The sequence below is a fragment of the Thamnophis sirtalis genome, unplaced genomic scaffold, assembly GCF_051295495.1.
Source record: "Thamnophis sirtalis isolate CommonGarterSnake01/CBP01778 unplaced genomic scaffold, rThaSir2_p1.2 scaffold_5, whole genome shotgun sequence".
Lineage (NCBI taxonomy): Eukaryota > Metazoa > Chordata > Lepidosauria > Squamata > Natricidae > Thamnophis > Thamnophis sirtalis.
In genome coordinates this window covers 58,098,503-58,124,717 of record NW_028261385.1, presented here as the reverse complement: position 1 = coordinate 58,124,717, position 26,215 = coordinate 58,098,503, and the positions used below count along the sequence as shown (strand labels likewise).

The 26,215-nt window shown below is 38.0% G+C and overlaps 2 long non-coding RNA genes across 3 annotated transcripts in view; one reads left to right on the top strand and one right to left on the bottom strand.

The window, feature by feature from the left end:
* The first annotated feature begins 367 nt into the window (after positions 1–367).
* The window catches only part of LOC148045391 (uncharacterized), a 212,405-nt gene continuing 186,557 nt past the window's right edge, over positions 368–26,215 (top strand). Inside the window, exons 1-2 of one of the 2 annotated variants that reach the window (XR_015696695.1) lie at positions 368–485; positions 12,654–12,760. This is a non-coding gene — a long non-coding RNA (uncharacterized LOC148045391). The remainder of the gene's footprint in view (positions 486–12,653; positions 12,761–26,215) is intronic. The other variant, XR_015696696.1, reaches the window with a different exon arrangement.
* LOC148045392 (uncharacterized) lies at positions 479–25,553 on the bottom strand. The gene is made up of 3 exons (XR_015696697.1): positions 25,039–25,553; positions 11,998–12,116; positions 479–1,482 (listed from the first exon to the last, which is right to left on the bottom strand). It is a non-coding gene; the product is annotated as an uncharacterized LOC148045392 (long non-coding RNA).

Below are 26,215 nucleotides of genomic sequence, written 5' to 3'. Positions count from 1 at the left end.
ACTGCTGATCTAGCAGTAGCCTGCAGTGCTGCATTTAACCACTGCGCCACCTTGGCTCTTGAATGAATGAATGAAGGCATGTGTGTTAGACAGCAGAAAAAAGCATATCATACCCATCATATCAATTAGCTTTTATCTACTTAGGTTCCTGAAATACGTAGTGCCTATTTTATTAGATAATTGTTTTAATCTGAGCACTGAGGAGACAGGAGAAAGTTTAATCCAACGAACTTTATTAACAGGAGCAGTAACTAACAACAAGACCTGTCCCTCTGACAGCTTTTTATACTCGAGCTGTCAGAGGAATATCCAATCAGAGTTCTACAATTCCGGTTTGGTAGCAATGTGAGCTTGAGTGCACTCGCTTTGCTCACATGTGCCACCTCCGCATATGCGCAGAATCTGCGCTTGTGCAAAGCATCAAAAATGGACGTGATGACATCTGAGTGGGTGGGCAGAGCCTGCTACTGAGAGTGCCTACAAAGGTAAGTGAACAGTGAGGGTGGGGTATCCTCTGTGCCATGCAATTTAGATTAGCTAGAAAGCAGGAAATTCTGCTTTCCAGCTAATATAAATTGCTCATCACAGCTGATCGTTGGAAATACCGGTTTGCCCGATCCAGTAGCATTTTTACTACTGGTTCAGGCGAACCGGTCTGAACCGGTAATATTTTACCCCTGCTCTCAATGCTATTTTAGAACTTTGTCACATCAAAATCAAAGGAATATAGGATATTACCTTACAATATGAACTATGCCATTTAAAACATCTCTGCAGATAAATCAGGCTGGCTTGGAGAGCTAAATTTAAGTTCATCTCATGTAATTCCTGTGCTGGCTTGTGTGCAGTTATTGCCTACCAAACTCTTCCATCAAAAGATAAAAGAGAGAGTCATAAATAATGGGAAAGGGAAAGAGAAAATAATGTATCTGGTGACCTCCCAGGCCTGTATTGGTATCTACAATACTAATATGAATGTACAGCATGAACATACCCAGGCTATTAGGAAAATCTATTTTTATTTTATTCACACTCCAAAGTATTATTTGAAGACTGAAGTCAATTGGGGTTTCTGTTTATAGAAATATGATCGTAAAACTTTTTTCAAAAAGAAGTCAAAATAATCCCTTGATATTCAGCAACAACACATTTACAGGAATGTATCGAAATCTCATAAACTGTGCAGTTGAAATTCAGAAATTAAGTACAGTGGAACAGAATAGCTTCAGGGCCAACAACAAATGATGCACTGCCTTTCAGTTGGAAATACAGATTTCTATTTCTAAGTATAAACTAGGAAGGTTATTTCAGGTGAGCTCTCTGTTTATTGTGCACCTACTATTTTTGATAGAATAAGAACAGCAAAGGGAAAAGTTGTTCATGGGAGGACATAGTGATATTTCTCCAAAACTCCTGTTATAGGAAAGTCTTCATTTTTCTTGAGACTCTACTGATTCTTCAAATGAGGAAACCTACAGCAACCTGGGATTCCACAAAGAAAAATAACATATATATTCATTGGTTAAACTATGACCATTAAATAGTCTTTATATATTTTGTTGTCATCAGAAGAAATTAAGCATATTAAGAGAAATCATCTTGAGCTATGCAACTGAAAAGTTACTACAGTAACTATTGCTTCAAATCAGCTGTTCCTTGAGACTGTTCAAAGATAATTCAAATGATCTGAAAGCACTAATATAAATAATGCAGCACATTCAGTTACAAAACAAATATGCTAGCAACAGCTATCAATCAACATTAAAAAAAATCAGTTTTTATAGATGCAAAGCACTGCACTTTGGGATGAAGTAACACTTATGGATCTGCGGGATTTCTCCCTGTGCAAATCATACGTACCTTCCACAACACAATAAAAAATTTTTTTTTGTTGTACATTGAAGTTCAGTATGGTACTATAGGTTCTATAGAATAGTCTCAAGACAGCTGATTTGTTGCTGGGATGGAAGGCTGTGACTACATTTAATAGTCAAAATTCCTTGAGTTCCACCAAGCCAGGCATTGGGAAATTATCATTCCTTCCAAATATATGTATATAGTATAAATAGTGGACATTGCTCAGCTTCATTATTATGAAAAATGATTCATTACTTTTATTTTATTCTGTTGTATGGAACACCATATAAAATTATAAGGTACAATGGATTAGTCAAAACTGATAATCTGTTTTCCTTTAAATGTTTGACAAATACAATTTAGGTATAAATAGAATTTAGGTATAAATTCTATACCTAAAAAACTCAAAATCTCAATGAGACATAAATTCATGTATTAAGCTACGGTTCATGATTGGTTTGTATTAAATTCTATGTCCCATTTACTTACTTTTTTTTTTAGTAAGAAGCATTTATCCTGCAGAAGTTAGCAAATGCAAAGCCAATTCTGTTTCAGTACTTATATGGAATATACGGCTTGCTAAAATAAGAATATCAGAGATTGAAATGGAATTCAACTTTTTAAAATGTATTTCATTCTAGTATGAATTATTTTCCAGAACTGTTGACCTTACAATATCGCCACAAAATATGAATAAAATGATCTCTCAGTTGTTACATTTCCAGCAATTTTTAGAGAAAGACTTATCCATTTTAGCATTCAAGATTGAAGTGATATACCAACAGTAAAACTTCTTATACCACTTTTTCTACTATTATATTCACAGTAAATTTAACATTATTCTTTTGTTGAAATGTTCATTGTAGCATTTCTGTCACTGTACAGGTAGTCCTCAGCTTATGACCATAACTGAGCCCAAAATTTCTATTGCGATGTGAGACATTTAAGTAAATTTTGCCTCATTTTATGACCTTTCTTCTCCCAGTTGTTACATGAATTACTGCAGCTGTTCAGTTAGTAGCATGGCTGTTAAATGAATCCTGCTTCCCCATTGACTTTGCTCGTCAGAAGGTCACAAAAGTAGATCACATGACCCCAGAACATAAATATGAGTCAGTTGCCAAGCTGCAGAATTTTGACCGTGTGACCATGGGGATGCTGCATTGGTTGTAAATGTGAAAAACAGTCATGTTACTTTTTTTCAGTGATGTTGTAACTTTGAACAGTCAGTAAACGAACTGTTATAAGTCAAGGACTGCCTATATTCAAGTTCTGCGTTGATTTAATCATCTTTGACTTGTTCAGATTCTGAGTCATACTTCACCAATAGCTGTTTTGGCTCAATAAATGTTTTGAACTGATTTTCAAATTCAATTAAGTTGCTCAGTATTTCCTGCAGCATCAGTAAACCAAATAACTTTTTTGCCTTTGAATCTGAAGTGCTGCACATAAATTGTAAGCCACAACCTAGGATATACAAACTTCAATATTTATGGTCCTTTTGGCCTTCAAGCAACTGCTTAGACTAATTCCTGAAATTTTCTTGCCATGGTAGTTAAAATGCAATATTGCAGGCTAATCCTGCTGACTGCCAGCAGTTCGATCCTGACTGGTTCAAGGTTGACTCAGCCTTCCATCTTTCCAAAGTCAGTAAAATGAGGGCCAAAATGGTTGGAGGCAATATGCTGCCTCTCTAAACCACTTAGAGTCTGCTGTAAAGCGCTATGAAGTGGTTTATAAGCCTAAGTGTCGTTGCTATTGCTATTTTTCAAAAATAGTTTGCCCTTGCATCCTTGATTTTATAATCTATGCAGCAGCAAATATAATACCATGCATGATCTCACTCTGCTGAAATCTCACAATGAGTTAGTCCTCAACAGAGAATGAACTAACATATACAGCAGTTAGTGGTTTATCCCTGAACCTGCTATGCACATGAGATGTCAGTAATTAAATTGATTTGACCATTCTTGGCTAGCTCATTTGCTCTATTCATAAAGGTTTAGAACTGGGTAATACCTCTGCATCTAAACAATCTTTGTCTGCTGTGAACAAAATAGGTCTTAAGACCTTGTTTGTTTATTTTCCCTGTCTAAATAAAGCTGACTGTGACCGCAAGATAGATTCAACACAAGTTTGCCTTGCTCTTTTTCATTTACTTAGAGTGCAACTCTTCTTATACAAGGAAACACTCCCGCCACATTTAAGATAAACACAGAATTATGCAATAACATATTTTAATAGACCAACCACTGAAGACCTGATGCAGCCTTTCAGGCTGTACTCAAACCTTTTAAAGTAAACTAGTTTTTAAAAAGGTGAATGCAGGCCTTGTTATAATGCCCCGGTCAATTCATGCTGCATACCACTTGTTTATATAAATCAAGAGTGTAAAAATTTTTTTAGTTAGGTAAAGGGGTAAGAGGAGACCACACGGTGGGATCTTATTTAGTCATGAGCCTTTGAGGCCCACAAGGCATCATGGCAGAGATAAACTACCAGCCCCAGCATTGTTCTCTTTTGGTTTTGTTACTCAAAGTAGCTGCATGAAGATCTGCTGTTCTTTTTTAATGAAAAAAAGCAAGATATCATTGAAAGCTGCCATTTTGTCTCAGGCTTTGGACATAATAAGGGCATTGTCCATCCTGAAAGAATTAACCAGGCTTATTCAAATAGTTGCACAACACTCAACTCTTAATGGATATGTTACTTAAGTAAGAATCAAGGGTTACCATTATCTTATATTACTTTTTAGTAATCGTTTAGATAGTGGGAGTCCAGTGACAGGAAGTACCTTAGTAATCTGGTGATCATTTGTGCTGTAATTCTGAACCTTAACAAAAATGTACCTAGGTTAACTTTCCCGTAACTATTGTTTTACAATATTTAAAGTGGAAAATAATGCAGTCTCTTTGTGTATTGCGTCAACACAGCCAATCTTTATGGTGATTTATGTCAGCTATCGTACACCTCTAACTTAGTTCCTGAAGGAACAAAAACAGATGCTTAGATTAATTTTAAAACTTTCCCTTTGTTACCCTTATCATAAATGTGCTTTTCAAAGAAGTTGGGGGAAGGGAAGTGAGATCAAAGGTTGTAGCTATCCGAGTGACGGAATTCCTGACTGTAGGGTTTTGTTTTGTTTTTTAAAAAAAGCAAACTTGGAGAGCTGCCTATCTAAAGCTTGTTAAGAGACACGGCCTGCCAACACTTTTCCAAGTTCCAATCATTATCTTCTTTGTCACTTCAGATTGTCAGCTGCTTCGGTGCATAATCAGAAATAAGAAGCCGGATAGATAATCCTGCTTGATATGTAACAGAGGACTCTTACAGATAATTGGAATATTTGCTTTTCATACGGTGAAGTGTGTTCTGAGAATGCATGTACCCCTCAACAAGTTAATCCCATTCTACATGAAATATCACACCTTCCAATAAAAAAATAAATCCGGCTAGTTTTTAAAATGTACAACTATCTTTCTTCTCAAGGGTTGTTTTAATTCAAAAATCTGGAAACTGTTCTTATAGGTGAATAACTGGGATTATTCTGATAATAAACATATCAGCACATCCAGTGATTCTTGAGTCTTTTTTCAGAAGTATTCAAGAGAGGATCAACCTGGATAGATTGTCAGTTACATCGCAAACCCCCCCCTCCAATTCATTTACAATCTCTAGTGCTTTCCATTCTACTTTGGAAAAAATAATGCACACTGAACAAATTTCATACTCATCGCTACAGTAATCATGCTTTAAAATCCAGCTCAGAAACTATTTTACTGAATTGTATTGGGAGATTCATAATTGTCTTGGTGCTCATATTCCAATGCAATTATCTATTTCATATGCAGGCAGAGTAATACTCTGCTGTTAACTGTTCCTTGACCAGATGAATATTTCTATACTTTTTATGGAAAAGAGGAAGAGACAAACAAAGAAAATAGATACCAAAAGTATAAGAGAGAACAGTTTCATCAACAGATTATTGAAAAATGTTTTTGTTACAAATGAAAGACAGTGGTGATCCTTCTTGTTTATGTCCTTTTTAAAATACAGCAATACCCTTATTCCCCATACCAACACGCCACACGAGAATTCTTCTTTGTCTATAAACATTTCCACTGACTGCTATCCTGCCTTCTATAAGGCTATGGCAGGCCTGCTTGGACTGCTTCTTCCCCAGATGCTGGTGACTTAAAGCAACAAGCCACTCATAATTCCAGCAGTTTCTTAAGACCCGAGGTCCTCAAACTTTTTAAACAGGGGTCCAATTCACAGTCCCTCAGACTGTTGGGGAGCTGGGCCAGCTGGATGGGTGTGGCTAGGTGGTCATGTGAATGTGTGTTGTGGCGAGGTGGTCATGTGACCAGGTAGGCATGGCCACTTTAGCAGTCCAAACAATACACACAAACTTTAATTTGTTTTGCTATTGGGGATGGAAAGCAGGTTAGTAAAGAAATGTGGCTGCCCTGGGGTGTGTATGGAAGACTTCTGTTTGCGTGTATGTCTCACTTTCGCCCTACTCCCTCCATCTCCCTCTGTCTAGAGGCTGGGGAGAAAAAATGGGCCTGTTTTTGTACACCCTGGCCTGCTGGGGGCTGGCAGGTAGGCGGGGTGATGTGGGCGGGGCAGCCTCATGGTCCCCCGCAGGTTGGATTAATGACTTCGGTGGGCCATATCTCGCCTCTGGGCCGCAGTTTGAGGACCCTTGCTTAAGATCAAAGCAATCTTCCTATGCCTCCCATTTAGATTCACAAATGTTAATTTAATTTCATTAAGAGGTTTGACCTTTCACCCAGTTCCAAAAACTTTTTTATTGCCTCGCTTCCTTATTTTTAGCTTTGGGGAAAACATGCCAGGGAGTTATAAGCTTTTCATGCTTTACTTTTTGAAGCTTTGGAGAAAGCGACTAATTCAAGAAAGAACATAGGCACATGCCTAGCATGTGTTTCGAAATGAATTAAAGCAACTAAAAGATTAGAAAGCGTTTCAGGGTTTGGCCAAATGAAAGCAGTGGTTTCTTATCATCTTACTTTTGATTTAATGACAGGAATAATTTTTGGAAGGCAGCAAAAAGCCACTCTCATCTCTGAAACAAAGCACTACTGTTTATTTCACAACATTTTCCCAACATTTATTTTTGCAAATGTAATAAAATGTTTTGTATGGTTTCAGGGATTTGGTTTTGTAGCACAGACTGGAAGTGTCATTGAAATCTTAAGAATTTTCAATCCCCATTTCTATAATTCTGGCATTTCTTTTCCTCCAGAAATGGTTTATAATGGTTTATAATGGTTTATTATTTGTAAGGATGTGTTCTAACCCAGTGGTCTCCAACTTTGGCAACTTTAAGACCTGTGGACTTCAACTTCCAGAGTTCCTCAGCCAGCAAAGCTGGCTGAGGAACTCTGGAAGTTGAAGTCCACAAGTCTTAAAGTTGCCAAGGTTGGAGACCACTGTTCTAACCTTTACCAAACTGGCTCTGTATTTCACATTCATACCATGGTGACACAGGTAATCTTTGATTTATGACCACCATAGAGCCCAACATTTCTGTTGTTATGTAAAACATTTGTTAAGTGAGTTTTGCCCCATTTTATGACCTTTCTTGCCACAGTTGTTAAGTGAATCACTGCAGTTATTACGTTGGTAACACGATTGTTAAGTGAATCTGGCTTTCCCCTTGACTATGCTTGTCAGAAGGTCTCAAAAAGGTGATCACATGATGGGATCTGGCAACCATCATAAATATGAGTCAGTTGCCAAGCATCTGAATTTTGATCATGCAAAGGTCATAAAAGTGAAAAATGGCCATAAGCCCCCTTTTCAATGCCATTGTCAGGCTTTGAAGACATCTTGGGCATTGGATCTCCAGTCCTGCCACATTTTGTCTGTGGGAAACTGGGAGAGGGGAGATATATAATCATTATAACATTCCTTTCTCCGAGAGTCAAGGACATTCTGCCCTGCACCTTGAGCGGTGTGACTGGGAGGCATCTCCAGTTGGGACGGTGCTTTGATTGGACCATGTGATGGACATGTGGGTGCTGGGTAGGTGCTTGGACTTTCTTTTGGGTGGGGAAAACCTGGAAGCTTTCAGATTCAGGTTTTTCCCAGATGTGCCAATGGGACATCTCTAATAAAATGGAACTTTGAGGAACGTCAAGCCTCGGAGTCTTCTTTCGTTGGGGGTGTTACTTGGAACCTTGAAAGTCATTGTAACTTCAAATGATCACTAGATGGACTGTCATAAGTCAAGGACTACCTGTATTACAGAAAATATTTAAAAAGTAGACTTTTCAAGGGTCAGTATATCTCCATCCCTCAAATATACCTTATCTAAACCTTATCTAGAATTTTTTCCCCTCTATATAAAGTTGACACTCTATGAAGAAATCAATGCCTTGTTCATTGGTTTCAGTGCATGTTCCCCCATTCCCATGCAGTGCACATATTGGAATACAAAGCCTGCTAATTCTGGGTACAGGTAGATGTTGAGTTACAACAGCAATTGGCATCAGGATTGTGGTTGCTAAGCAATGTGGCCATAAAATGCATAGTCACTGTGATTGCATCACTTAGCAAAGGCAATCCAGGCAGTCCCAGTTGTCATCATAATCCCAAGACATGTGGGTCATTAAGTGGGAAGCAAAGGGAGTCCCAGGTAAAAAAAGGGGGGGAGGTGCTGCAGGAAAGTGGAGGAGATCCAGAAACCCCAGTGCAGACCATGTGCAAGTTGTGTATGTGTGTGCGCAATGTGCAGTATGGCACAAATTCAGGGAGGCCAAGGAAAGAGGGTGCAGGATGCACATATGCAAACACAGGATGACTGGAGAAAGAGGGTGCAGGATACAGCCAAGTATGAGTATGAGGGAGGGAGGCCAGGGAAAGAGGGCATAAGTTTATAAGTGTGAATGTGTGTGTACAAGCACACAGAGGCCGGGGAAAGAGGGCATGGGATGTGTGTGTGTGTGTGTGTGTGTGTGTGTGTGTGTGTGTGCATGCCTGTGCATATGAGCACAGAGGTGCAGGGGCAAAGAAAGGAGGATGTTGATGGGTGCAAACGATGGCAGAGGGAAGGAGGACACAGTGTAGGCAAGCAAAGAAAGGGAGCAGGGGAGACTTATCTAAGAAACCTACGACCTTTCCTATTGGGTTCCCCATTTGCTTTGCTTAAGGGAAGCTGGTAGAGAAGTTTGGCAACAGTGGACATGTGATCCTGACATAGCAATAGCACTTAAACTAAAATACCTCTTCACAATGATTTACAGGCCTCTCGAAGCTGTTTACAGAATCAGAACATTGCTTCCAACAATCTGGGTCCTCATTTTACCGACCTTGGAATGATGGAAGGCTGAGTCAACCTGGAGGCAATCAGGATCGAACTGCTGGCAGTCAGCAGAATTAGCATTCTAACCACTGTACCACCACGGTTCTGTGACTGGTCATGTGAGTTGGTTGATAAGCACCCAAATTTTGTTCACATGACCCCAGGAATGCTTCAACAACTAGAATTTAAAAGACTGCTTATAGGTTTCTTCATTCAGTGTCATTGTATCTTTGAACAGTTGCTGAACAAATGGTCATAACTTGAGGATTTGTGGATTGTCTTTATGAACCTGCATCAAGACTCTGGTTAGAGGAATGGGCCAATGTGTATGCCCTTGAATTTTTGCCATCTTATGCTAAATTACATGAAGAGTGTTCTAATATGGCTTTAGTCTTACATTCAATATAAGTGTAGAATCTTTGGAAGATATAGACAATTATACACCCTGATTGCTCTAACAGTACAGAATTTAATGTTTTAGTGTCTAAATTTGATGACCAAAATTATTGCCTTTGTATGCAGTCCTTTCTTTTTTAATTTAAGACTACAAAACTGTACATATTTAACTTGTTTAAAACATGTTTAAGAGCATTTCTCTAGAAATTAAACATGTGTGCTATAGAATAGGTAGAAGTATGCTGTAAAGAACTGAATGTATAGTTTGTACTACTACAGGGAATCTACTAGGACAGGAAATCCTCAACTTGTAAGTTCATTTAGTAACCATTCAAAGTTACAATAGCACTGATAAAAGTGACTTATGACCAATTTTCACACATACAACGTTTGCAGCAAATGAAACAAGCAAAATATTAAAAAGTTATGATATTTATGTAATTACATCTAAATTATATCTTTACAGTCCCCAAGGAATACACAACTTTTGAGCACCCCTAATGTTTGGAAATTGAAAGCTGACAAATTTGACACATTCCAAGCAACACCCCCATGATCACATGATCAAACGTCAGCTGCTTGGCAATTGGTTCATATTTATGACCCTTCCTGTGTCCCCAGATTATGTGATCACTTTTTGTAATCTTCTGACAAGCAAAGTCAATGGGGAAGCCAGATTCACTTAACAACCATATTACTAACTTATCAACTGCAATGATTCTCTTAACAACTGAGGAAAGAAAGGTCATAAAATCAAGCAAAACTCACTTAACAAGTGTCTCACTTAACAACAGAAATTTTGGGCTCAATTGTGGTAATAAGTTGAGGACTACCTGTAAAAGTATTATTTTTTATGTTTACTTACTTAATACTACAGTCTTCTGAAGTGAGGGATATAGAAACTACCATTAGTGTTAACATATGAACTTTGGATTGATTTTATAGAATTGTTTTTTTGTTCATCATATAAAATCACTCTCATTTTGCATGTCTTTTCAGGAACTGTTCTTTCAATTATTTTACATCACGGGATATTTTTATTAGAAAGCGGCTCGTACATATTTGATAAGAAATAAATAATCAGTATGTCATCTTTAATTACTCAGTGCTTGTGTTCTCATTTTTGTTCAGCCTCTAGGAAATGCAATTAACAATTGCTGTCATGAATACATAGCTATATTTATCAGATTAAATCCTATTTTAATTAGCACACCATTTAGTGTTATGCCTCTGGCCAACCATCCTAATAGTAGCTGTGAATATTGCACTTGGACTTGGGAGACAGAGGTTCATATAACTGTTTTCTTATGAAGATACGCCTTGAGCAAATCATAATTTCTTTGTGTTGCTGAGTTCAGAGCATATTGATGTCAATATGTCACTCCCAGAAAGGACAAAATGCAATTAGAATAAACAAAATCTATGAAAATGAATGTTGTGACTTATTGACACCAAATATTGTATGTAAATTGACAATGTGCAGAGCACACCCACAATACCAGAGAACTATAGAGCAATATAAAAATAAAATCTGTAAGACGTGCATTTTTTAAAAGGATCACAGATCTTTATAAAATATAATGTGAAAATAACAATATATTCCATTATACCTTGGCCTTGGTTTATGTTCACTTTACTCTAAACAGATTCTGAGGAAGAGTTTATATAATTGCAAAACCCTTTCTTCCTGCTATTTTATACACAGAAAAACTGACAGCTAAACTTGAAATTGTCAGACAGTTTCCTGTTTTGCTGGTTTTAGTCATAAAATGTTTGCTTTTCAACTGAATGCTTAATTTGCTTTCCAGCCATCTATTTACTTTGAGAAAAGTTGATTGTAGAGCAAATAAAAATCTATGGTTTTATTATTTTAGATTGAGATGAGTGTGTAATCAAATTAAACAAACCAACAGTACTTTTCAGGGCACATGTGGAATGTCTATACTGGGGTATCCTTTTTTTCTCCCCTGAGTTGCCAAATTCCTCACAGCAGAGACAGGAGGGGTATTTTCTTTATATGTTCTCCTCCCCTGCTTTAGAGTTAATCTTCAATTTCATTTATCCTTGCTATGAGCAATTAGGCATTCCTCTACAGCTGTATTTTATGTTTTGAAAAAAAGGAGAATTCATCCTAAGGAAGTATTTTGTCGTCACATGACAAAAGTACATGCACGGGACAGCGCATACGCATGTGCCCACATCCCCTGCCCCACTGCGCAGGTGCATGCAACCCACATTCACCCATGCGCATTTGCACATGAGCCCCCCGCACCTTGTTTTGGGCCTAGCAGGCCTTCCTAAAGCCTCCTGGGACCAAAAATGGATTGTGGGTGGTGCCGCCCTCACACTACCCCCCTAAGAATGTGTGCATGCCTCTCACATGTGTCCCACCCATACACATGCATGGCAGAGACCTAAAAATCAGTTGTCCGCATGCGTGGTGGAGCTGAGCTAAGATGATTGCTCGTGTGCCCGAAGGTCTCCATGTGCCACCTGGTTTGCCATTGCGGTCCTAAGGGAAGAGTTTCTCACACTGAAATGGGATAAAAACTCATTACTCAAGATATATATTGATTTATATTTACATAAATAAGAAAAATAAAAGATATACCTTACTCATTAAAGATAAATAAGAAATTAGGTAACTGCAATGATGAAGAAATGCTGGCTCAACTAGAAATGGTATTAAGACGATATTTTGAAACCATAATGGTTGGTATATCTTGATGACATCCCGGAAGTATTTAAAATATTGAAATTTACTATAAGAAATTATATGTGGAAAAGTTTGACTGATTGGAAAATAAACATACAATAATAAAGGACTTTGAAGTTTGAATAGATTTGAACAGAATAGATATTTGAATAGTCGGAATAAAGGTCGCCTTTATCTTACAACCACAATTGAGCCCAAAATTTTATATTATTAAATGAGACATTTGTTGAGTGAGTTTTGTCCCAATTTACAACATTTCTTGTCATAGTTGTTAAGTTGATAATTGCAGTTGTTAAATTACCAACACAGTTGTTAAGTGAGTCTGACTTTCCCCTTGACTTTGTTTGTCAAAAGGTTGCCGGAAGTGATCATATGACCTCGGGACACTGCCACCACCATAAATATAAACCAGTTGCCAATCATCCAAATGTTGATCATGTGACCAGGGGGATGCTTCAACGGTAGGTATGAAAAACCTGTCATAAACTAAATGAACTATTGTAAATCAAGGACTACTTCTGGTAATACACTTCTGCTGAATGATGGGGTTTTTTTGCAGCTTAATTATTGATTGTAAATGAGAAATGGGAAGATGATTTTTCTAAATTGAAATACTAGAGATGTTAAGTTACTGAAGTTTATAACTGTTTGCTATGGAGAATCATATTTTAAATATCCCTTTTCTTCTTTTTTTCTATCTTTCTGTACTTCTCTTATTCTTTTATATTTGTTTTAAATTGTATTACTGTTTATACTTGTAAGCTCTAGTAAAATTACCATAATATTTGAAAGAAATATAGGAATATTTGGTACAAATATTTGCAGCCCTTCTTACTCATATAGTAGATATTATTAATTTTTCTTTATTTCTTTGAACCATTATTTTATAAGAAAAAAGTAATGCCATTTGAAATAAAAGCTGCTTCCACAAGAGCATAAAACAAGCTCACCATGTTCCTAAAAGATAATTTATTTTCATCCAGAACAAATATATTATGCTTGGCCTGAAATATTGTAAGTAACCTGCCTTGAACAAATAATGCCTTAAAGATTAAGCCAGGCAATCTACTATGTAGCACCATTGGAAAGTTAAATATATGTATTTTATTACACAGATCTATTTTAACATTTTGGCTGACAAGTTCACAGAATAATTTAGAAGCCGAGATGCAAAACTAGCTGTTGAATCCAATTGGATACAAGATTCAAAGTTAGCTGGCAGTGATTTCAAAGAAAGAGTCATAGGAGACACACTAGCATAAATATCATTTTAAGGAATCTCACTGGCACTTTCGTGAGTGCATTTGAATTCTAAGTCATGTGCAGCTGCAACACATTTTACTAAGGATACATTATGTTCACCATCCTTTTTTTCTTCTTAATTCACTCTGTGAGGCTTTCCTCAGTTGGTTTGTGCAATTTTCAGGATTTCTTTTCAGGGTTTAACACAATAATATTATCTGATGGTGCCGACATCAGACTGATGATTCATATCATAAAACTTCAATTCCTCTCAAACATTTTTTCCCAGGAGAGTGTAGAGACCATTTACATAGTTATGAAGTCAGAGATAAATACCAATGGGTACTCAGGAATTATTATTCACTTTGAATCATGATCTTGTCCATTTGGGGAGAAAAGTAAATCATGATCTAAATTCAGTAGCAGACCCATCCCAGAGGATGGCTACCCTGACATGGTGTAAGACCTCAACTTTTTGCATGAACCTGTGATTCATGTTAGCATGAACTTTTGATAAAATCACCATGCCACCCTGAATGAAAGGGGAAGGTGATAATACATAATTGGCAGTGAGGATAAGTTGGGCTTCTCAGACCTGAGAAAAGACAACCTCCCTGGGAAAAGAATCCAAAATCCAAGAAGACAACAGCAAAATATTATGGGGTTGTCAAGAAGTCTGTATAGACTTGGCTAAAATATTTGGGGACAGTTTGGATACCAGGTGATGAAGATCAAAAGAACCCCACTGTTTACTGGGAAAAACTTGAACTTCAGAAGTAGATAGAAAACTGTAAATTAATCCACACACTGATGGTGTTATTGCAAATGTTAGGTCTTAATTTGGAGTTGAGAAATTCTAGGTTAATTGGGGATTTTTTTCTGAATAAAAGAGCAGAAATGAAGAAACTGTAAACAAGCATTCTATCATAAATAGATACCAGGAGGTAAGAGATAAGATAAATCCAAATTGCTTCTTCAAAAAAGACAACAATTTAACAAGCCAGAAGATGTTTGAAATCCAATCAGATATAAGTTCTTAACAATTATTTCGTCTTTTGGACAAAACAAATGATCCATTTTGCCTCCTGCAGTATAATAAAGATATGGTTTATAGTCCTATTTTCCTGTGTTTTTAAAAACATCTTTAATTAAGTTATTAAGTATTATAAAATACAAAATACAAAAGTAAATAAAAGAGCAGGAGGAGGGAGGAGAAAGGGGAAAGAGAAGTGAGGAAAGGTAGGGAAAAGAAGAAAAGGAAACATTGACATCCGACTCTCTCTGTTGCAGTAGCATCAAATCAGTTTTTTTTGTTTTTCTATAATAATATGAACAAGTCATGTCTATCAATCTAATCTATAAAACCCAAAGTCAAAGTCACATTCTTTTCCACATCAAGCACAAAATTCAAAAGCAGTTTCCACATGGAAACAGAAGTACTTATTTTCTTTTCTTTAACCAGAGTATCAATTTTGCCAACAGTTTTGTTTTCCTGTTTTTTGTGTGTGTGTGGAATGTCTACAACTTACATCCCAATAATGACACAAACGTGCCCTAGTAATGATTTTTTATGGCATGTTACCTCAACCCCAGCCTATATCTCAAGTATTTTAAAGTTGCTTTTAGCTCTTGCTGTTTTAGAATTATATTTTCCTTTTTCTCCTAACACAAGTTTTGCTGAAGACACACTCTATTACTTTTGATTCCACCAACTCTCCAGGCAATTTCTGGGTATTGCCAGTCACACCCACACAACTGCCAGATCTGCTACATCCCTGCAGTACTAACTAAGGATGAGATTTGACTGTTATTAATAGTTTACTCTTGATACATTCTACAACTTTCCTTAATATTTGTGACTTTCAGCTGGGCTATTTGGGGGTGGTGGGGGCACTAGAGCAATGTAACAGGCACAAAACAGCACTGCATGTGTGACTTGTTAGTCAGGCAACAATTCTAAATATCAAGTCACATTTACTCATCCCTGTTTCTCCACAACTATGAAGAGGGAATGATAATTGTCTTTCCCATTACCAGATGAAGTTCAGAGAGCCATGAAAAGAAGCTAAGTGAATCTACCAATTATTGGCTTTAACATGTACCAATTTGAAAAAGTAAGGACTGTCATTTACTGGCCTACTGAGATACAAGAGGGACTAGTGATTATGGCAACGGCATGTATGCTGCTCACTACCAATTCAGAAATGACTTACTGGCACTTTGGTTGATCCTGGAATGGTAGTGGAGAAGAATCCAGATCATGTATTAATTTGTGCTTTTTATAAATAATCAATGAATTAATGACAACAGTTCTTTTGGAATCTATGGAGAAACCTTATTATCTTCCTACATAGACACAAACACATCCAAACCCAACTGAGGGTCAGGGGCCAAGATCAACAAAGGAAGAAAATCCCAGCTTAAGGATTTAGAACACAAAACACACTTTATTAATCTTTATGTCCTGTTAACCATGCTGGGAAAAGGCAAACTTGACAGAGCACCTGACAGAAACCACTTTGCAAAACCAACCATAAGATGAGAAGGAGGAGGAAAATGACAAAAATGTTTTCAGTTGCGGAGAGTTTCCCCCCTATTTTGAGAGTTTCATTCCCCAACATCTCTCCACTTTTTACTCTTTCAAACTAGCATAAAAACTGTTAGGGGTGAGGTGGGAATACATATGATTGCCTTGAAAAGTGCTTCAATTAAGTTACATATTTGGTATAATCCTTTCTTCTGATTGTAAGTTTAGATTGTATAAAATTCTATTCATTTGTTTTGACCCTTTTTCTTGTTCCTTTTTTGCTCACCAAAAAGGTTATGCCCACTGTAATCACAAAGATGCATTTGAATACATTTTACATGATAACACATGCAATATTCATGTAACTATTGTTAATTAATATTTTGTAACTAAGTTGTTCATTAATAAAAATTTGCAAAACCTGAGTGTGTGAATGTATTTAAAGAGGACAAACTCTTTCAGACATGAGTGATGGGTGTAAGAGGAATAAGACCCTTTTTCTTCCTCTTGAAACGGGATACTGAAAAGCACATAATATATTTCTTCATTTAATCTTAAAACAGTCTTCCTTGACCCTAAATCTTTCAGACATATTGAATACAACTCCCAGAGTTCCCTGTATGACCAAAGGTGGAGCTTTATGAAAATTGCAGTCATAAAAAATCTGGAGAGTGCTAGTTGAGAATTGCTTTATGTTTAAGACGTGTTTATGATTAAACAGTGAAATGAAGGATCCTTGGGTTGCCTTTTACCCATTTCCAGCCCAAAATATGAGTGACTTTCAGTAAATATTATGTACCCTTTTAGCTAAACATTTGGAATAATAATATTTGAATTGTGGGATCTGGGATCACAAGCTTCCATAAACAGTATTGAAATAAGCAACATTAAATGGTGTTGCTGTTGGATCTAATTCCATTGGGTTTTACAAAGAGAAGTTTAAATATGGCAGTTTTTGGAATCTGTGCATTCTTTAACTTATGTAATCAAGACACCTTTTTTAAAACTGAAACATTTATGTCACTGACAATAATTCAACACTTGAAAACAATTCTGAGCCTGAACATCAATTTCTTTTATTAGATGGGTGGAGATGGGGGTGGAGGGGTGGTATCTCCCTAACAGAAAGATCTACTGATTTCTATACCTATTTTAGGCTGCAATGAGTGTTTGTATTAAAGACTTCCAAGTGCAGCCCGTCTGACGATTTAAGGGTTGGCTTCTCTTTCCTTTAAAAATTGCACCAAAGGGGGAAATAGAGTGTAAATAATGGATGAAAAGGAACATTTTTCTGAGTAGACATTCTAGCAGGGGTGGGTTTCAGGCGGTTCGCGGCGGTCCCCGCGAACCGGTTGGTCGGTGAACCCGGAAGTAAGTAACTTCCGGGAACGCGGAAGGATCCACCCGCCCGCCCGCATTTCTTACCCGGTTTTGATGAGTTTTGCGCTTCCATGCATGCGCAGAACGCATACAGTGCCTGCGCGATCCTCCAGGAGCAGATGGAGCATTGCACAGGCGCTAGTATGCATGTGTGCACTGCGCGCGTGCACGAGGATGCCGCCGGCCCCGTTCCAACTGAACCGGCTGGAACGGGGCGAGAAACCCACCCCTGCATTCTAGTTTAAGATTAGCACATTTCAGGACAAGTACGGAATTGAACAGAGATTGAGCTGTTTAGTGCCTGTTTATCATCTGGATAAATCCTCTGCTGCAGTTCAAAAAGCACAGATTGTTCATGAAAGATGTTTGCAAATTTCATGCTTTTATTCTAAAGAGATGAAAGAAATGTGCCCCAGTTTTAATATGATATATGAATCCTTTTTAGGCTTATTGTATTTGAATCATTTCCCCCAAAAAAGCATGAATTTGTAAACATCATTCATGAAAACAGTTCATCATGGAACAGTAATGGGATTTCTTCTTGAGCTTGACCAAATGGTAGTAGCCTGATGTGAAAATTACCTGTAAAGTGCTTTATTTTTATTAGATTTATATCTCATTTATTTTAACAAGTCAAGGCAGATACATTCCTCTTCTATTTGAGTTGAGTTCAGGTTGAGCTGAAGAGAACGACTGTCTCAAAATCAATCAGCCATCTCTGGTGCCTAAGTCTAGAATTCACAATCTCCCACTTTGTAGACCAGTACTAACTTAATCACTACACAAGATTGACTCAGTGTTATGCGAAGAGTAAACACATTTCATCGGAGTACTTTCATATATATGAAACAGAGGTGGGTTTCTGCCGGTTCGCCCTAGATTGAGCAAACTGGTAGTGGCCGCGGCGGGAGGCTCTGCCACCCACCCAGATGCTTCTGCACATGCACAAAAGCTTCTGAGTATGCGCAGAAGCATTGCACATGCACGAACGAACTGATAGTAAAATAAATTGAAACCCACCACTGATATGAAAGTATGGCACAGTGCTTCCATATATATGATAAGAACATGTGATGTTCTGAAGTTTGTGATTATATTGTAACCTTCCCAGAGTCATTTGGGAGTTTAGAAGCTCCTAAATCCAGGAAAGAAGTACACAGACAAACACAGATGTGATAAGAGATCATTGTTGCCACCTGCCCAACCCTTGATCTCAATGTGTTGGATCCAATAATTTAGCTGAGTTGGATGGTACTAATTAGCTGGTGCTAATTAAGAATTGTAGTCCAATGCTACAGGTTTATAATATAATTATTTTCTGATAATAGTTCTATAAGAATGCAATTTTGGGGGGTGGAAATAGAAAGTTACTTCAGTAAACTGACCTAATAGAAAAGACTAACTAAGGTGGAATATCATTAAATTCATGAGATATCCTTGACTTTCTAGCATCCCAAGGCAATCTTGATCTTTTGTCTATACAGTATTCTATTTGACATCCTGTAAGTGAGTATATAACATTCCTGGAGACTCAAAGCATCAACTGCTTCCTCTTTTCCTGTCTCTTTCAGGTCACTCTAAAGTAAGAGAAGACAGATGCAAAACTGAGGTTCAGGTTTTAAATGCAACATTTACTTTCTGCTAAGGATGGACTAGAAGTATATCCAAACATAATACTATTTAGATATGTAAATTGGCAACTGAAGCACAAAACATCACTTTATTCCCAGAGTTACTAAGACTTGAAGATTGACTCTAGTTTCTCCTTGACAGGGAACGACTCACCTGGCAGATCTTTTAAAGACAACGGAAAGAAATGAAGGAACACTTGATGATTAAACTATTTTGTTTACTGCCTGAAAATTATATAGACCCTGTTTGCAGTCTACCCATAGAAGATGATTTTTGATCCACAAGCTATACATACTGCTTGTTGTCACAAGAACATTAAATTCTTTTTGTGGGCACTGTCACCCTGCTACCATTTTCATGTCTCATATTCTCAGAAACAATTTGAAGCGAATCTTTCTCTTAACTTGTAATGCTGAAAAAAAGAGGTGAAAATTATTGTTCTGACTTGAACTGCTAAAAGTCCTACATCGACTCAATAGTTGGTATTTTGTAGCCAGGGCATATTTCATTCATGCTTGCTTGGCTTGAGCTACTAAGGGAGAAACTGAAAAGCCATCAAGTTACTATTCCACTTGCAGGACCTGAAACTCAAAATTCAAGAGGGGGGAGAGCTTAAAAAAGAATTCCCTCCAATGAAAATTTCAAACATCCTCCCTCTTCAGTGATGAAAATCTTGTTTGTCAGTAGTTTCAATTATCCTGAAAACAAGTCAGATATAAATCAGTTCAACTCTTCAACAGTGTTGTCATGGAAATGCAAAGTTTTGGAAGGCATTTCAAACTAGCTCAGAATTCTTAGGCAAAAGGGTCCATAGTTCTTAATGAGATCATAGCTTTGTAATTCATTTACTTACAAACTTTTTCTGTCCATAGGGAATTCTAACATCAGGAGACCAAATTCCAATTTTTCATTTTTTTTTGTAATTAAACAAAATATAATGCATCTCTCTAATATTTATTCTTCATCATGCAAACACTTTTTCTAGAGAGGTAGGTTCTGCCATAAGCATCTCTTATGGATGCCACCTGTAGTTTTTCTTACAACTCAGACAATGGTTTAATATGGCTGATTTTATACAATACACTATTTCAAAAGAAGGTTGGCTTGTTTGTGACTCAGTATGATGACTAGTTTATGGTTCACTGTACTTCATAAACCCAGCAATTGAGTTAATTTGATAAATAATGGTTAAAAAACATGAGTTACCATATTGGGACAACATAGCTCATGTCATTCACATAAAGCAATATTAGTGACTGGGTTGAAGTGCAAAGCATCAAGAGAAGAGACTGAGGGTGGGAGGGAGGTTGGTAGAAGGACAGGAGAGAGTAGAAAAGAAGTAGTTTGATGAAAAAAGGATGGGGAATGACATGGTGGCAGTTCCAATATTTGAAGGGCTGCCACAAAGAAGAGGGATATCAACCTAGTCTCCAAAGCACCAGAAGGAAGGAGAAGAAGCAATGGATGGAAATTAATCAAGGAGAAAACCAACCTAGAACTGAGGAGAAATTTCCTGTTAGAACAATTAATCAGTGGAACAACTGGTCTCCAGAAGTTGTGAATGCTCCAACACTGGAAGTTTTTAAGAAGAGATTGGATAACCATTTGTATGAAACAATATACTGTTTTCTGTCTGAGCAGGGGGTTGGACTAGAAAACCTCCAAGGTCTCTTCCAACTCTGTTATTCTGTATTCTGATGAATTTAATATGGTTGCTTTCATAACAAAGGTCAGTGTCAAGTGATGCCAGAATCCCTGACCTGCACTTTTTTTCAACAGCGGCTGCAAGCAATGATATCCAGGACCTTCTCTTTTCTTAATTGGGAATGCAAATTAAGAGAGACCCACTATTACCCTCCAGCCTTTGCTGGAGGATGGGGACTTTCCTTTCTTTGCTCATAAATTAGTACCTCTGATGGTCCAACATCTGAGTAGCAGTGATTGCGCTTGGGGGCAACTGGCAGCCAAAATACAGGGGAAAGCCACTAATTTACACAAGAGAAAAAGGAAACAGACCCGGTCCAAACAGAGATTATCTTCTGTTTTCTTCTTATAGTGATAGGCACTGTCGTGACTTGGCATCAGAGACTCTTTTCTTTGTTGATTCAGTTAATCCTGACTGGTTTTCCGGCTATTGGCACCTGTTTGTCTGTTTTGCTTTCATGTCAACAGACCTGCCAGACAACATTGCTCTTGGACGATTGTTCTTCCCAGTTTGCCCTTGGGCATAGCTCTCTCTAAGAGCAATGGGCTTCATTAGCCCAGAAGGCCTCATCTGAACCCCAGCAACCTCTGAGCTGCCTTGCTTCAGGGTCATGATTTAATGAGAGCTTTGTTCATCCAACAAGCCTCTCAAACTTCAAGGCTAATTGGTGAAAGAAAAGCTTTGATATTTAGTTGCATTGTAGAATTTGCCCCACAGTCTAAGACTAGATGACCATGCTCGGACATATATAGCTATACTGACCCCTAGGGGTGTAACTGATCAGTAGATCTCTTTGGGAGATATATATATATCTCCTGTGACTGGCTAACCAGACAAAGTATGTCCTTTCTCATTTCTGAAAGACTTTCTTTGTGTGAAAGACCAAAGGGGTTCCTATATATCTGCAGAATAGTTTCCTTCCCAAAGGAAGAAGAGTTATTGTTTCTATGATGTGATAAAGCTATTCCAGTAGTTCTGTAATATGTAATCTAATTCCATTGAATTTCTGAAGTTACGGAATTCACATGATGTTTAGAAATGAAAAGAAACAGCTTTATAAAGATTGATCCACCTAGTTTAATATGATCCAACTTGGAGAAGCTCCTTCCCACCTATTTCTTTTTTCAGCAGTGCAACCGGGGTGGGATTAAGCCGGTTTGGATTGGTTCAAGCAAACCGGTAGTTCCGGCAATAGTTGGCCCACCCCGCCCACCCCTGCTCTAGTCCGTCCTACATTTCCTTTGTTTGAAGCCCAGCTGATCGGCACCACAAAGCAGATTGCCACGTCTCAACTGTTTTACTCACTGGGGCTTCAGAAAAAAGTAAGATTTAGTGCTGATTTCAAATGCAATGTGCGCGCATGCATGCACAAAGTGCACGCGAAGTGAACCGGTTGTTACATCAGTTGAATCCCACCACTGAATGTAACCAATTGAACAAGGATGTTTTCCATGCAAGGCCTGTCCTTTTATCAATCTAAAGCTTTTAATCTCTTTGTCTGCCTTAGTTTGTGCTCCAACTGCAATGTCTGTTCATAGAAATATATGCTTATCTGAGGGGGAAGTTGGTCCTTTCTGTAGTGGTTCACAATTGCACCTCCAAAGTTTACATATTAAAAAAACATTTAATTTATTACATGGCCATGTACACTTGATAAAGGGATGAAAAAGAAATATTTGGTAGTATTTTCCCCTTATAAGCAGGTCTTCTGCAAGTTAAGCTGTCTCCTATGGAGGTAAGGTAAAGGTGAAGGTTCCCCTCAAACATATGTGCTAGTCGTTCCCGACTCTAGGGGGCAGTGCTCATCTCCGTTTCAAAGCCAAAGAGCCAATGCTATCCAAAGAAATCTCCATGGGCATGTGGCTGGCATGACAAAATGATGAAGGCGCACAGAATGCTGTTACCTACCCACCAGGGGTGGGTTTCTCACCCCGTTCCAACCGGTTTGGTTGGAATGGGGCCGGCGGCGTCCTTGTGCACGCGCGCGGCGCACGCATGCGTACTAGCATCTGTGCGATGCTCCAACTGCTCCTGGAGGATCGCGCAGGCCCTGTATGCATCCTACGCATGCGTGGAAGCTCAGAACTCGTCAAAACCGGGTAAGGAGCGCAGGCGGGCGGGTGGGCCCTTCGCCGTTCCCGGAAGTTACTTACTTCCGGGTTCACCGACCAACTGGTTCGCAGGGACCTCCGCAAACCGGTTGAAACCCACCCCTGCTACCCACCAAAGGTGGTTCCTATTTTTCTACTTGCATTTTTACTTGCTTTTGAACTGCTAGGTTGACAGAAACTGGGACAAGTAATGGTAACTTACTCTGTTACATGGTACTAGGGATTCAAACCACCAAACTGCCAACCTTTCTGATCGACAAGCTCAGTATCTTAGCCACTGAGTCACTGCATCCCACCTTTGTACATAGGTACCACTTATGGAGGTACTCCAGGTTTAATAGCCACTTGTTTAGCAATTGTTCAGGCTTAAAACAGGGCTAAAGAAGTGGTAGTTATCACTAGTCCTTGTACTCACAATGGTTGTGGTGTCCCCACAGTCACCTGATTGTGATTTGGGTCTTTGATGCGTGATTCACAGTTATAATGTCACAATATCCTGCAGTCACATGATCACCATTTGAGAACTTCACTGCTCACTTCCAACAAATAAAGTCAATGGTAAAATCAGAAAAGGTCACAAATGGCCACCATGTGCTGTTATGTTTAATGATGGCATCATAGTTGCTTAACTATCGGAAACAGATGTGCTGGAACCTCTGTCACCAAATGGTGCACTCATGTGACATCATGCTTTATGAGCACATCACTTAGTGATGGAAATTCCAAACCGAATTACTATTATTAAGCAAGAACTACCTGTATGTCTAATGTAGTGCAGAAAATGAAACAGAATGCATTCCAATGGGGGAGTGGAAGCTCTCAATTAATTTTCAATTAGAAATGATCAAGTGATCCTATTGCTTTTACTTTCTACTGTCAATTATAACCCATTGATAGTAGACATTGGCTACTTTCTTCCGCATTAGAGCAACTAATCTCAGAACGATCAGATACATTCAACACTTAAAATGTTAATTTAACGATAAAGAAGACACAGACTTTTACAAAGTCTGGGAGAAATTGTACAAACGGCTTGATGAGACAGTGAGGATTCAGATATAAAAGGAGATAGTTGACTAACTTAAAATGATCTAAGCAACAACTCAAATAAACAATACACAAAGACAGTGGGACAAATGAGAGTAGAAATGTATTAGAGGTGAGAATTCACCGTTGAGTAACACCATTAGACCACAACGTTGGAAAAACTTGAAAAGCTGATAGGTAATCCATTATAACTACCTGCATGGAATTAGCAACCTAGTTTCATACTAGGTAAGGCGAGATGAGCAATGGGAGATGAAAATATGTAAAGAGCTTTATCTATTTTTGTATCTTGTAGTTTGTAAATCTTGCCTTTTTTAAATATAACTTTCAAATAAGGGGGGGGGGAAGAGAACCAGGTCATCCTCTGAAGAGGAGAATATGTAAGCACAACAACGGATAGAGTGGATGGAAGGAGGAGTAGAAGGAAATATAGGAAGGAGAGGAGAAAGGAGAGGAATAGGAGAAAGGGAGAGGAAGAATGGGAGGGAATGTAAGAGTAGGAAAGAGGGGAGGAATGGGAAGAAGAGGGGAAGGGTAAAGGGGAGGAAGGGGAAGGAGAGAAGAAAGAGAAGAAAGGGGGGTAGGAAGGAGGGAAGGAGGGAGGGAAGGAAGGAGGGAAGGAAGGAGAGAAGGAGAGAAGAAAGGAGGGAAGGAAGGAGGGAAGGAAGAAGAGAAGGAGAGAAGAAAGGAGGGAAGGAAAGAAGGAGGGAAGAAAGGAGGGAATGTAGGAGAGAAGGAAGGGGGGAAGGAAGGAGGAAAGGAAGGGGGAAAGGAAGGAGAGAAGGAGAAAAGAAAGGAGGGAAGGAAAGAAGGAGGGAAGGAAGGAGGGAAGGAGAGAAGGAGGGAAGGGGAAGGAGGGAGGGAAGGAAGGGGAGTAGGAGAGAAGAAACGAGGGAAGGAAAGAGGGAGGGAAGAAGAAGTAGGACCATTGTAAGATAAGATGGATCTATGGGATGTTAAAAAAGCAATTTTCAAGTATATTGTTAACAGTAGGGAAAAATTGTTATAAATACATATTATTAATAACAGTTATGAGATCATATAATTGTGAATATATATATGAAATTGATAAAATAAAATAAAAATGTTAATCACCTGAATTTTTTTCCCCTGTCTCCGTTTATCAAGAGAAGCCTTCCTGGTTGAACTCCACCCTAGCATTGTAGAGTTAAAACACTGGCAGCTCTGGAAAAATGACTTTTCAAAGAAGAAAATGTATACAGGGTGAGAGAAAGAGAAGAAAGAAACTCATAGCTGTGAAGATTTAATAACACATAGTGGAAAAAATAGTGCTAAGCTTCATTTCCTTTGGGCCGCACCTGAACTATACAAAGTTCACTTCCTTTTATCTAAGTCTATTTACACACACAGTAAACATTGGAGTCAAGATGTTTAAAAGCTGCATACCACATTTAACTCCAAAATGCAGCCATCTCTATTTCTGCATTTATGGCTACAATAGATTTACCAGACAATCAGGAAATCCTTAGGTGGAGAATGGGAAATCCTATTGTTCTGAATTAATTTAGTAGGGAACTTCATTGTGGAAACTTAATGTCAACTGTGAATTTCAAAAAAGCCCACATGCTAAATGAAATGGATATTGCATTTGTGGGAAGCTTCTATTGTTGCTGTTTGATATAATTTTTGTCATGCAGAGATTTCCCTCCCCCCCCCTTACATTTCCATCTAAATTTCTAAAAATACAACTTTCTGTCCTTTCAGGAAGATGCTTATTTACATTTTAGTATTAAAAATTGTTGTTCTACAGCAATTATTGCTGGAATAAGCAGACCCATCCCCCCCAAAATAGTGATTGCTCTACCACTATTCTAGAAGTCCTTGAAACATGCACATGCAATAATGAAATGAGTATCAGTAGAATTAGAGCAAAGTATGAATACTAGCCATCAAGATTATGCCTTATTTATCAAATCCCTCTCACATTAAATTAGTGTTAGTAATTGTAGTTCTCATTTTGATCTACTTAAGACTGGGCAGTATAAAATAAAAAAAGATTCTCATAAATGACATTCATGATATTCCCAAGATACTCATTATAGTACTACACTGAAACAGAAAAGAAAGGCTTTAAGAGGTGGGGAGAAGGCAGCAAAACAACAACAACAATGAGATGCTATGTCTAAAAAAGTTATGCAATAAAAAGTTCTTAGTTACAACTTTAATCTGGAATCCTTCTTAAGATTCCTGTAAGAAATAATACAATACCCAAGAGTTCTTCTCCTTGTGGATAAACTACAAGCTTTAATAA